Source organism: Lutjanus erythropterus, chromosome 10, assembly GCF_056507025.1.
Source record: "Lutjanus erythropterus isolate fLutEry1 chromosome 10, fLutEry1.hap2, whole genome shotgun sequence".
Taxonomy (NCBI): domain Eukaryota; kingdom Metazoa; phylum Chordata; class Actinopteri; order Lutjaniformes; family Lutjanidae; genus Lutjanus; species Lutjanus erythropterus.
The window spans coordinates 8,372,565-8,387,007 of NC_139326.1; the positions used below are offsets into that span (position 1 = coordinate 8,372,565).

Sequence of the window (14,443 nt, forward strand, 5' to 3'; positions counted from 1 at the left end):
TCGAATATACTGTACAGCAGTCACACCAAGTACATTAAAGGCATAGTTCAGATTCTTTGAAGTGGGGCTGTATGAGGTACATATCCATGGTCAGTATATTACCTACAGTAGAAGGCAGTGGGCACGACCCCAATTTGCAGAGGCAAAAGGAGTATCAGCATGAAAGCTAAGCAATGTACTGCTGTCGACAGCAAAATTCATTTTAGCCACCTAAAGAAGTCAGTATCAGTTAAAGTGTGTGTTATGTTATAGTAGTATAGTATAGTATTTTCACTGCTTTACCTTACCATCAGACAGCCCAGACAGCGTTAAAACACCAAAAGTCAAAACTGCAGCTGCTCCTGTGTTCTGCAAGGGTATATTACTGTTTTTGTCAAAGGAGTCTGATGGCTTTGAAGAGATCATACATGGATCCCGTTCCCTGTTGGAAAAGGCTGTTTGACGGCAAGGTAAAGCAGTATTCTGTGCACAGCATACAGGTAAACAGATCATCTATTTGGTCTGTCCCCTCCTATGTCACTGACACGACTAGATGTGATCTGATCCCCTGGCAAAAACAGCAGTTTAACCTCAAAGAACATTAGAGTTGTAGCTCTACCACTGCCAAGTTCTTTTAGACACCTTGGTGCATCTGAACTAACCTTTTAAAAAAAACAGAAATCAAAATAAATAACTGATCAAGGCTGTGGTAGACCAGCAACACCCATATTCTGTGAGGTACTATGGCTGATATTGTCAGTGGAGTCTGGTTGCTTTGGAGAGAGCAATATTTGGCTTTTATAACAACAGCTTTCTGTAGGAAAAGACTGTCTGATGTTAAGGTAAAGCTGTGAAGATAGTGGGGTGCATGCCAGCTGGTAACACACTGACTATTGACAAGTACCTCATGCAACCTCACTTCAAAACTATCTCTTTAAATTGTACTTTTATCCACACGCATAAAGTAAGAAAACACCATCAGATGTGTTTCTTTTCACAGTAGTTTTATCTTTAATTTTGATGCTTGATAACACAAAGCAATTGGAATATGGTACACAGGAGGCATTTTAAAGCACTGGGGTAACATCACAGACAACAGCACTGCCTAATATTTGTGTGTATTTTAGCATATTTTGACAGTATAACTGGGTATTATCACACAATGCCGTTGAAACTCAACAGAATCTCGGTTATTTGTTCCTGTGCAGCTTTCCACGTCTTCATTTTAAAATTTGGCATCAAAATCACATTATTCTCTTACAAGGGCAGCAAGAATGTATTTGAATTCTTGCTTGTGTGTCGAAAGGCGTAGGTGTTTATGTCCTCTGTGTACATCTAAATGTATTTGTGTCTTCACGTGCACACATTCGCCTTTGTGTGGTGTTCATCCACCGTTGAGCCCTTGTCACATTGCATTTCTCAGTTTTCAATTTACACATTTTACCTTAGCTAGACACCAAATTGATTTGCATGAATACAAAATGCATTTCTCCGTATTTTTCTCTCTCATTCTTTTATCCTCTCCCTCTCACTCACGCGCACACACAAACAAAGCGACAAGCTCACACACAAACCTCTCTGATACCCTTTAAATACATTTCTCAATTGCCTCTCACAGCATTGTTTAGAATGTGTCAGGGCCGGGAACAAACCTGAGTCAGAGAAATGCTGTTTGCAGCCGTGATTTATTTGTTATTACCTTCTTTTGTTGTCAACATAAGGCCATTTTAGAATAATTTCCTCAGGGTTTGGGTGACATGAACGCACACAGCAAATGTCAGGAAAGAGATGTTACCAAATGGATGCAAGTTTACAGTGTCGAGAGCAATATCATGACTCAAACCTTATCTTTGTCAACACCATTTGTTTTTACCGTCAGACCTATCAGTTATGTGTGCTGATAGGGACTTAATGTGGGTGTGTTAAACATCACTCAGAATAAACCTTGGCTTTGCTCCACCAGTGTAACCACAACCATATTCCTCTCACCACCTTAACTTCAGAGATTTGTAGTGAGAAATGTCTCTGGGGTTGACAGGATACACGAATGTACTTACTCCCTGTTCATCATCCAGTCATGTGACCTATGGACTTCCCTTTGTCATCCTATGCCTGGACTCATACAAAAGGGGCTGGGAAGGCAAAGGGACGCCCAGTCGTCATACAAGCATCTGACCATCCATATGATGGTAATGTACCATGCCTAATTTATCCATCATTTGACTAGCTTTAACATGTCTGGATCCAAGGTGAGCACTAACACCGCCTGGGATCTACTAATGAAACGAGTTGATAGGAGGAGGACTGTGAACAAAGCATTGAAGACTGTCATCACTGAACTGTGTTTGATGTCAGTCAAACTGTGCACATGTGGGTCAAGTGCACAAACTACTTGCAGCGGATTAAAGTAGGTTGTTTTAATTTCACATGGGGGGGGGATACAATGTGAACGACGCAGTGCATGTGAGTCTGACAAGAAACGTGTGACTCAAAAAGGGATGTGCCGATCTATGTACGCAGTCCAACTGAAACCCAAAGATAATTTCATGATAGATTAGCCGCAGTTGTGCCCTGGTAGCTCAGTTGGTAGAGCGTTTGCCCCGCGTACTGAGGCCGTGAGTCCTCTGCAGTGGCTGTGGGTTTGACTCGCGCCTGTGGCCCTGTGCTGCATTTCATTCTGCCACTCTCTCTCTCCCCCTGTCCCATCACATCTTCAGCTCTCCTATCATATAAAAGTATGGTTTGTCTCTCACACTAACCTCAGTACTCTAATCTGCTAACCAGCTTCAACTTAATATCCTATCACTCACTTTGGCAACTGTTGCACAACTTTATTTATATAGAATAGCACCTATAAGAGATTTGGTACTTGTATCTGTGACCCGGGTGAAGAATGTATTTCCACAGTCAATGCAACTTTACCCTCTTTTGTCTGGAGACTGATTAAATTAAATGAACAATGTGATAAATTTCGCTATTCTTGTTGCTCAGGCTTGGAACTTCAGTAGTAATTCTAACTGATAGATTTGCAAAACTCAACATTACCATAAAGCTGATTTAAGATCACCCCACTAATTATATCAAACTGTTGAATATGGCCGAGGCAAACTGTTTCAGAAGTGCTTAAAATGCAATAATAATTTTAATGAGCTGTGGTATGGATCCATAAAAATGCTGTGTGACTGCTGCACATGCAGACACGCATTAATAAGTCAAATTAAGTCCATTTTATTATATAGCCCAATAAATCAAATTACAAATTTGCCACAGGTGGCTTTACAATCTATACAGCATACAACACCCTCTATCCTTAGACCTTTGATTTGAATTGAAGAAAAAACTTTAAAAGGGGGAAAAAAAAATAGAAACCAATAAGAGACGACATTAAAAAGAAATCAAAGACAGTTAATAAATATTAATGTTTGAATCTTTACAACTGTGAAATTTTAGGCCCATAAAAATTTAAGCTTCTTAACATGGAAAAAACTCCACTGCAATCCTGAACGACAATTTTACCACCAAAAGAGGGTAACACACACACACACACACACACACACACACACACACACACACACACACACACACACACACACACTATTTACACACCTGCCACATATCCGTTTTCTGGTAGTATGAATGTTGCTACAAGTCATATTGCACAGTTTTTTCAACTGTACCTTGTTGAGCTCCTTTACTTCCTTATTCACAGCTGTAGGGTTGGCAGACAAGGACCATTTCTTGATTTGATTACCTGTCCACGGTCAATCGAAGAGAGCATCAATTTTCCTCACAGCGGGGCTCCAGTGGGATCCAAGTATAGCCTGAGGTCCTGTCAGGGAAATGAGGATAAAGAAAGTAAAAGGGGGAAAAAAGCAGTTTTGAATGGCCTAACATGTGGGTTTTGGACCACACGTAACCACAAGCTTTTTTTTCCTCCTCCTTTTTTTCTCTCGTAACACAGTCACACACAGTGCACACAAACACAAGATGAAAGAAGTGTGGTGGATAGATATGCGTAATCTCCCCCTGTGGTATTTTTTGGATGTCTGGGCAATCCTGTAGCTAATCCTACTGTGTCTGTGTGCAATTTTCCACGCGGCTATCACCATGTGACTGCCGGAAATGCTGTAGCAATCAAATTGGCTGCATAATATTATAACACACTTTTTCAATATGGGAATTGATTCTATATGAGAAATGTATGGACGTTTTGGTCTGGCTTAGAAAAGTGTGATATTACAAACAATGTCCTAACAAATCTTCTAGGTCATGATGATTTTACCGAAACCTTGTTACACTTTCCTGTTGCCACAAGATATTTGTGGTCATTTTGCACATTTCCATTGCAAGTTTTGGCAGCACCATTGGCACCTGTCAAAACTCCTCGCTGGAGCCCAGTTAACACCACCCTTGAAGACAGGATGTGTGTATCCCCTCTGCAGACTCTCCTGCGGTCTATACTGTATATTTGACGTTGTTGAAGGTGTCACCTCCTGTAGTTGTGTGCCCTCTTCAGCGCAAAGTGGATAAGAATATCTGAGGGACAGCTCTGGTTGGGGGTAAACAAAATAAATGTCTTACGACAGGAGACTGGGGTTGGGAGGCAATAAATATGTTGGATGGAGCCAGAGCATTCACACGCTAGAGTGAAAGCTCAGAGCTGTGCCCTGTCGCACATGCGTGGCTCTCTCGTGACTTGTTCAGCCTGACGTGGTCAAGCTTGATAGAACATGGACGGAGAAGCAGATGCAAATGAGCCTGGATTACCGTGACAACGATTCAGCAAATGCCTTGCCTGATGATTCACATGCGAACAAATGGACGGAGCTTATGATCATAAACAGACATTGCATAATCATACACTACAGTTGATTCAAAAAAAATGATTTCTCATCCCAACACTCTCATCTTCCATCTGCATTCTTTTCTGGGTTTTTCAGATTGAAACTCCCACTCAGCTATTAGCAAAAAGCAGTAAGTTAGAGCGCTGATGCCCTGCTCCATTAGAGATATCTTCTGAAGTCAGCATGCTATCCAGCTGTACCTTGTTGAGCGTTTACTTCCTCATTCACAGCTGTAGGATTGGCACACAAGGACCATTTCTTGCTTTAAATGTCCACATTCAATCCAAGAGTGCATCGGTTTTCCTCTTGTCAGCAGCCAGCCCCAGACCATCCTGTCTAATGCCACCCTGCATCTCTAGAGGCAATAGTCCCAGGAGGGAAATGTGTGCGAGCAGTGAGGGTGCTACTTTCTCAGTCTCTCTCAGCATTTATAGTCAAACAAATAACAAAATAAACTCACAAAATGTCATGAAAGGGATTTTTTTATTGTCTGTAATAAATTGTGCTCGCTCTTTTGCTGAACTAAGACAAGCTTGTTTATAAAACACGCTTCAAACTCCCCAAAAATCTCTTGTTTTGTTTTTCCACTGTTCACCATCTCTGGTTTGGTTCAGAGTAAATCCTTAATCCACCACGTTAGGTGTAAAAATATTTTGGCTGAAGCCCGTCCTCCCTCTCGTACCTCTCTGCTTCATGTCTCTCCTGCACGCGTCTACCGTCCTCGTCGCTCCCAGAGTCAGACTCTCGACTGGAGCTGCAAAATCACCTCGGTACAGTATTCTTTAGTGTCAATTTGGCCCCCAGTGATCTCAGAGGGCATGATCACAAAGAGGCTGCTGAGTCTGGTTCCATTGTCCGTGGTGTAAACATAAATACTCTGCCAGTGATCTGAGCTATAGGTCATTGACTCATAGTGGGGCCTCAGCCTCTAGCTGCACAGCTAACTGACTAACAGCAGTTAGTGGGTGGCATACACTTGTGACAGGTCACATAAAAAAGTTTTTAAAGGGGGGTTAGAGTTAGGGAAAACAGAATTTTAAGGTGCAAAATTTGAATGAACACTAAGAGGAAGCTACAGAGTGGTATAAAAACCTCAAAAACAAAAAAAATAATTGGCCCGCCCTTTTAGGGTCACACACATGAGGGCATATTTCCTATTTAACTCCTACTCCTACCATCTTCTGAAGCTAGCAGATATCGTCGACCCCAGAGATGGAGAAAATCAATAAAATGATTGGCACCGTTCAGCACTGCTCACTCAACCATTGCACAGCCCTTTTGACATGTCTCCAGCAGAGGCCATAATGTGTTTAATCACACACCTGCCTCGGAGAGATGACAAGTCTGAGAGAGGGTGAGAGAGGAGAGCGAGAAAATGAAGACAGAGAAAGGGGATCGAGGATGAGCGGGGAGGAAAGAGAATTATAAAAAGAACGAAGGACATGTGGAGCAGCTGAGGATGCAGGCAGTGAGACGACATATTACCTTGAGGTGCCTTCACTGGAAGAAAAAAAGGGGGATGAAATTGTGAAAAGGTAGCAAGTGAAAGGACATAATAGGCTTCATCCATGAATGTTTTTCTTATTTTCTCTCTTGAAATTGAACAAGAAAAAAATATGAAAGCTCTACATCTTATTCACTCGCGCTTTTGTCTTTTTCGCACACGTGAAAATCTTAAATTGGATGCACATGCCAGGCTGAAAGAGGAATAAAAGTTATTAATTTGTGCAAGTTCAGATTAAGTCTGGGAGAATGACTCAGGCACCTTGAGCGTGCCCTCTTCCATTTCACCTAAATTACTTGGAATAATAAGAGAGGTGCATAAGGACTTTGTATATTGAATGTGTGCACGGGTGAAGGCATGTGTGTGTTTTAACTGTGTCTACTGTGTAACCTTCACTGACCTCCTATAGCAGCGGTTTCATTAATCACAGTATAGGTAAAAGATGAAGTAGCCGGGGTAATTGAATCCAGAAGCCATAAGGCCTTGCGTTGCAGATTAGCTGTGACATTGTGACCTCCACCATGGAGCCGCCTATACCAAAGAGATTACACTTAAACAATGGTACATGGGAAGTCAAGAGGGTTGTAGTATTATTCTTTCATGCACCATAAGTGCCTGAACAAACTCTTGATTTTTCAGACATAGTGAAGAATATCACCCGTTTTTTTATGCTGTCCAACTGTGTGACCAACTGGATTTCTTAGTGACTCTTGTTCTTTGACACATATCGCACAGCTGAAGTGTCACAGTCTGAATGTGGCTTAGAAATGTCACCCTCTGTGACTGTATCCACAAATTGAAAAATATAATGGAGCAAAGATTGAAAATGATCCTGTGCAAAAGTTAATTCAGGTCTCAAGACAATTAATAGACTCTTGGAAATAACGATTCCAAAAGGGCTCCTTCTGAAGGGCAGAGGTTCTCTCCGCAAACATTTGTTTCTGAAGGAACCTTTATCGAAGAAACGGTTTTTCAAGGGTTCTTTGTAAGACGATGGATTCCGTGAAGAACCATTTTTGTCTGAAACTTTTTCAGCTTGTGAAGGGGGTCATGCCAGAAAAAAGTTTGCCATAGAACCTCTCATAGGGAATTCTGGGTGGAACCTTTCATAGACTTTTCTAGGTATAACCATTTATGTTGGGTTCTAGGTAGCATTCTCTTAAAGGGTTCCGAGTGTAACCTTTATAAAAGGTTTTGCTAGGAACCAAAAAAGGCAAGCTGAAGAACCCTATATGGTTCCAGTTAGCACTTTTATTTCTAAGAGTGTACTGTGAGTCAAACTGCTATTAGTTTTTGATGAGCCCTCTGCACAGTGGATTCGGTCCCAGTGTGGTGCTGAACTGATGACTAGTTAAATCAGTGGGGCTGAACTGACACTGTGGGGGCGGATCAGTAGATAAAATATTTGCGGGCACGTGAGAATAGGTGCCCAGAGATACTGTGGGGACAGTTAAAGTCATTTGGGGTAAGGCAAGTTCATGCACGAGTGGATATAAAAAAACATGTCAAAATGATAAACTGGAACCGCCAGAGTGTTCAGCCCTGTGGTGGAGAGATAACAGAGCCAGTAGTAGGTAGGCTTGGATACAAGACTTGCTCCAGGTGTGGACCCAGGTTGAGGATGTGCATGGATGACAACATGTTACGTGGTGTGGAAAGAATTTGAGTGCATGATCAGTAGTGTGAACTGTGATAAATGTCTTTTATAAATGTAGGAGGGGTGAAAAGAGAGTGGTGAGAAGGTCAGAAATGTCCTGGTAGATGAGTTGTTTAATCTTTAATCATTTAGTAGTGTGCACAATTAAAGTTCTTTTTTTCTCTTTCTTCCTGCCATATAAATGTATTATTTTTTACCAATTGTCTCTTCATGTCTCATTTGCTTCTGTAGGTCATATAGAAGCATCAGTATTAAATTGAGACTGTTTCATAAAAATTCCTTGTTGTGTATTTTGCAGTTAAGATATAATGATTACTGTTTAGCTAGCGGGCTAATAGCTATCCATAAACTAACACAATCACATGGATGAATTGTTATTAATTATCTATGAGAAAGACAGAAGCTTAAGTCTCTCCATAGTCTCACACAGCTCTGTCACCCATACAGATCATTCAGTGGTCAAACTGATTAGAGATCAGATAAACTATACAAAAGCTCAGTGAACGCCATTTGTTTTTAAAATCACTACCGTCACTTTTTTATGCTGTTGAGACAAGGAGAGCGACAGTTAATTTCACTGTAATATCAGCATAACTTTAGCTGTCATTCTCACAGGGGACAGGCTTTGTAAATGGCTGTTTGCACAGAGCGCTCACTGATGTACACCAGGGAGGAGTAAAGCTTACGTACGTGTCTTGAAGAGATGGATCCATTTACACCTTTTTAGTATCTGGCTGGAGTGCATCTCAAACCACCTCCCGAGGTGTTTTGAACGATTGGAGTTCAGTCCCTCTCAACTGCTTCTTAGATCCATTTATACTTTCACATGTTGATTTTCACCAGTGAGGGATCAATAAGGCTTATCTCATCTTATATTTGGTGCGCTTGGATTTTATAACTTAACTATGAGCATGACACACACTTTTTCTGACTGCGTGGAAATTTGATGTTTTTGCATCACAGTTGACGAAGAAAAGGCATAAATGACAGTCGGAGAAAGTGAAAGTGTGAGTCCGAACGCACCACAGAGCTTCTGTCCTGTCTGCTCTTCTCAGCAGCATGATGTTTTTACAAGAAAAAAACAATTTAATGTATTTACTTTAATACCAACTTTATAAGAAGGCACAGCTGAATAAGTATTCACCCCAGCTGGTTCACTTCACAGCTTTGTATGCAAATGCACGTTTGGAAAATGCATTGTTGTTTTTAACCCACTGGAAGAAATGGTCACGGTCTATTATTCACAAAGAAAGATGTAAGTTATTGTGTAACATTTGCTGCATTAACAATAAGGCCCAAATAATTAAGAATTTGTCACGGACAGCGTTTATAAAGTTTATGAAGTTCCTCCTCACTCAACAGATAACAAACAAAATAGCGAGCTTTTTAAAGGGAGCCTGGGGTTACTAGTGTGTTAACAAACAGCTGCTGCAGGAAAGAGAGCCCATTACATTGCATTAACTTGCAGGACCTCAGCTGAGTAGGTGGCCTTCGCTGAAAGAATTTGGTCACACGCAGACCAGATCACATCCATATGTGGTCTGAGTGATCGGATCTCGATTGCGCCCTGAGTGTGTTCACGCCTGTACTTAGAGCTGTCCACTTGTGAAAGGATGACTCAGGACACATGCTAATACCAGGTCTGAATTAAGGTTTCCAAAAGTATCAATACTTTTCAAAACCACATGTTCAAAAGATTTGATAGTATTGAAAGTACCAAAAGTACCAAAACAAGCAAAATCAGACAATGGGCCTCATGCAAGAGCATTTTCCTATTCTTGTCTTAAATTTCTCTCACTTTCATTTTCGTAAGAAGGCTTTGTACAAACACGCCACGTCAGATTGAACAAACACTCATAACTTCAGAAACCTGTGTAAATTATCCACCTGTGCGTATTTGAATCCATGTGCACGAGACTTGTAACTTAGCGTAGTTAACGCTCCAGTAATACCATATACAGCTGCGCTTCATGCTCCATATGTCAGGAAGTGTTCATTCATGAAAATGCCATCAAAGCGCAAAAAGAAGAACTTTACAAAGTTGGAGTTTGACGTTCTGCTTTTAGAGATCTATAAAGAAAAACTGTCATTTTAACATCGTCAGCAGTGGAATTAAAATACCTGCTAAAGCAAAGAAAAAAGAGAAGAAAAGCCTTTAATGTTGTGTTACCGGAGGGTTGGACTGTCACTGAAATACAGAAGAAATGTTTCGAAATGGTGTAAATGGGGTCTATTATTGTAGTTTTCTTATTACCATTTTAAGTCATGTTTTTATTTGACTCAGTGGTTTAATAAATTGCCTTCAGCAGATGCAGATTAACAATTCTTTATCATGCAAACACACATAGAGAACCTCTACCAAATGAGGATGCACACATACACATCAAACACGCAAATCAATAGGATAAAATGACTTTAACCCCAATTTCCCGGTTATAAATGTCTTTTCTTTATCAAAGACACCCTTCATGGTTTAGTCTCTCGGGCTCACTCAGCCGTGGTAACAACTTGACTCAAATTACTGATGAAAAGGAGGCACAGACCATCACATTACATGTGAATTCCTCTTGGTGTGACAACACGACTGAGAAAGTAAAGTTTGAGAGCAGCTTTGCCCTTTTAATGTTCCTTACCCCCTGACCTTTTGTTCTGTAGCCTGTCGAGTCACGTCGCCGTCACGGATCTGATGTTTCCTGTCCACTTTAGTTGTTCCTAGGATAATGGCGTTTGCATTCGTGTGTGTGTGTGTGTGTGTGTTTTGATTTTTTTTTTTTTTGTTTGTGATGTGGGGGGGTGTGAAGACAACGACCCACATACTGTAGCACACCTCCTCCAGTCATGCTGATACTAATTTGACACATACAAGGACAAACTCGCAGACACTCGCACACGCCCACGCACGCACGCACACACACACACACACACACACACACACACACACACACACACACACACGCACGCACACACACAGGATGAGTCATTGCTGGATCCTTAATTAGGACCATTTAAGCATGTTATGTGTGTCTCGCTTACACGCTCCTCTTTCCCTCCCTAATTCCTTCTGCTCCGCGCTACTTCCTCGTCTCCCAGGCTGGATAAATATAGAAAGTTTGTGGCCGCGGAATCTCATCGACCACCTCGCTCCTTTTCCTCCTGCCTCTGCTTTTTCACACTTTTTTCAGGGGTAGTTTCCCTCCTGAGAGATACGATGTGGGTTAAAACTATGTACGAGGAACGGAGAGACAAGGCAGGCAAAGAGAGAGTAGGGGTTTGGCGATTGTGTTATCTGATGCGTTGGAGTGTGTGAATGGTGCTCGGATACAGTCAATACAAGAATAGGGGGTGGAATGGCTGAATGTGTGGAGAGAGACGGTACAGCGTGTACAGAGTGGCTTGATGTTGCACTTAAGTCTTGCACTGCTCTATTTTAAGTTCTAAATGGGCCATTGTCTTTATATTTTGTCCTTGGTGTTTTATTTAGCGTTTTTAATCATCGATTGTTCTAAGTTTGGTCCTCTTTTATTCCTTATTCCTGCCTGTTTCTTTTTACATTGCTGTGCATTTGATTGTTGCATTTTGTGTGTAAAGCACTTTGTAATGCTGGGTTTTAGGAATGCTATACAAAAAACTTCATTATTGTTTGTTTTTTTTATTATAGGGTCTACTTTTGGATTGTCTGTTTTCTGCAATCATGTACAGAATATACTATATATTTATGTCACTATATAAAGCAATATATTTATTATTGCAGATTCTTTCAAGTGTTTATTTTGATTATTAAATACAGGTAAATGTCTTATTAAAAAACATAGTAATGTTAAAGTCTGGATGAAATGAACAATTCAGATTTTACTCACTGTTTTAATTGTGAAAGCACAACGATTGGTTCATGTAAGCGCAGCAGCACAGACTGGGTGAAGTGAAATATACATCAGAGGGTGTGGTGATGAAGTGCAGACTGATTTACTGACACACGTTTCTACAGTAGCCCAGAGTGGTAAAACCTCTGGACAGGGCTCCTGTAGGTTGGAAGGGGATAATAAAATGACGTGTTTGCAGTCTGCAAGCTCGCCATTAGATACCACTAAAAGTCCTGCACATTGGTTCTTTAAAAACATCTACTAGCTGGAGGGTGACTAATTAAATTAGCTTACGTCTCAAGTATTATTGCATCTTGCACTGAATTTGTTACAAGTATTTAGTTTGGTCTTCATGACAAAACCGCTAAAGTGGCAGCAGAACGGTGCAAATGGTGCGAAGAGAGACGTGCCACTGAGACGTCTATTTGTAGCGCAGAGTCAACAACCCATTTCCCCCCCAAAATATCAACAACTTTCTTTGCTCTGCCTCATTTGAATCAGCGCCCTTCTTTTCCTCCCACCTGGCTAGGAATCAAAATACCACACACACGGACACAACAGATTTCAAGGTCAAGAAAACACCAAGTGATTGGAGCAGTGGTTGTAGCACTGCCACAGAATAGGGCCCATAATCACATAATCAGAGGCTTACTTGCATTTTATCTCGGTCCAAGGGCACCTATGCTGATTATAGAAGAGGGACCAGTGATCCATACGGTATATCAATTACATTATATAAATGTGTTACTATATTACTTAAAATCAGATGGTAGTATTACACAAGTAGACAAAATCTTTTAGACGAACTTAACTTTATTTTTTGATTTAGATAGATCTTTATTTGGAGCTCAGAATTAGCTGGTAACAGGAGGGTACATCAGCAACCACATGTGCCCGTAGAACATTAGTGTGTTCTGTTGAGGGGTCTGCAAAGATTTTCTGCAAACACAACTATTTGATTGGTTTAATTTGGAAAGATTGAACATTGTTCCTCTTTAATTAAGGGCATTTATCATTAGAGCACATGTTCCTGCTTTAAACATAAATGAACAACAAATCATTCTGAGAACTGGAGAGAATAAAACAGATATACAGTACAGGGTATGGACAACAGTAATGTAAACACTTAAACATCACTGAGGAGTATCAGAGTAAGCTCTGGGTTTACATTTCCATCTGGATCAACAGGTATTTTTGTGACTCATGTACCCACATTGGCTGCATTTAAGTGTTTTATTAAACATAAAGGCAGAGTTCAGACCACAAAACACCGCCTCCGCAGATGAAATGATTCAGAGGACTCTCAGCTTTTTAACAATCACAGGATTAAATTGAAAAAAGTGTAAAATTGCAAGTTCAGTAGCAGCAGTTGGCAGAGTGTTAACACTGCTAAATTTGGGGCTTCAGTTTCTACTCGAGCCTCCAGGAATATCACTGGACTGCGTGGCGGTTTTTCCCACTTGGGGCCCCAATCGAAATTCAGGTCACACCATGTCCACGGATCCGGAAAAACCTTCCATACATACATTATAATACAAATGACTGCAAAGCTCAAAGAGCGTTTGCAGGGCATCACACATACAAAGATTAGTCATCGAATTAACAAGCAGCGTTTGACATTATCCGTGGCGTGATGGCATGTGGCCCCAAAAAGACACTGTGGCCAGCAAATATTCCATGTAAATGCACCCTTGTAGCCAACAAGTTTTATTTCCATACTGCAAACCTTCACCAACACAATGTTACAGTTCCACAAACATCCTGATTCTGTTGCACCTTTTAGTTCAACATTTGACATAAACACTGAACAGTACAGGTCACCAGCTACCTACTGATATATTTGCTAAGCCTACTCAAACTGCTAAAAAGGAGCTCTTGTTGCTGGTCATTGCACTGAACACTGCACCTCCATGTCCTGGAGGGACTATGAGAAGCAAGAAAGCTGGTGAATCAGGGAAGTAAAACATTATTACCTGGTTGTTTCACAGCGGCTGTGTTCTAAGCACAAGTAAACACCTCCACACACACCCCACACCGTCACACGAGCATGCCGATTTTGTCTGTGTTTGTCAAGGACAATGCACTGTCCATCGGCGATGTTTCACAGTGGACATCGCCCAACCTTAGTGCCACCAGTGTCCTCAACTGACCAAGAAGTCTGGCGTGTCACAGTTAAAGGAAGGCTGCGTTAAGTTGCATTAAACTGCCTTTTCTGTTTTGTTTCCATTTAGGCTACCAGGAATGCACTTTTAGGGGCTTGATGTCCCATGGGGCCAGTGCTTATAAAAATTAGCATCTATCCCTGACAAGCATGATTTTGGTGCCAAAAAAATATACTGCTGCCATTCATGTGTCTTACTGGCATCCACAGTGAGAAACAGGAGAAACTTTTTCAGCATCTGTCCGAGGTTGACAGCTTTAATTAAATTGAATAGGCTGCCATGTTTTGCTTCCTCATCCATGTTTAATGCCTCCAAGTTCCCACAGTTAAGTCTGTACTTAATTAAAAGAACTAACTGTGAATTTGAGGTCAAAAGCCATCCTAAAATGTGCCTGCTGTTTTGGGGTAGTCAGGCAAAAGAGAAGATGATTTCATTTG

General features: G+C 41.0%; 1 protein-coding gene across 1 annotated transcript in view; it reads left to right on the forward strand.

The window, feature by feature from the left end:
• trpm3 (transient receptor potential cation channel, subfamily M, member 3) overlaps positions 1-14,443 on the forward strand; it is a 144,842-nt gene that overhangs the window by 70,101 nt on the left and 60,298 nt on the right. The window lies entirely within an intron of this gene.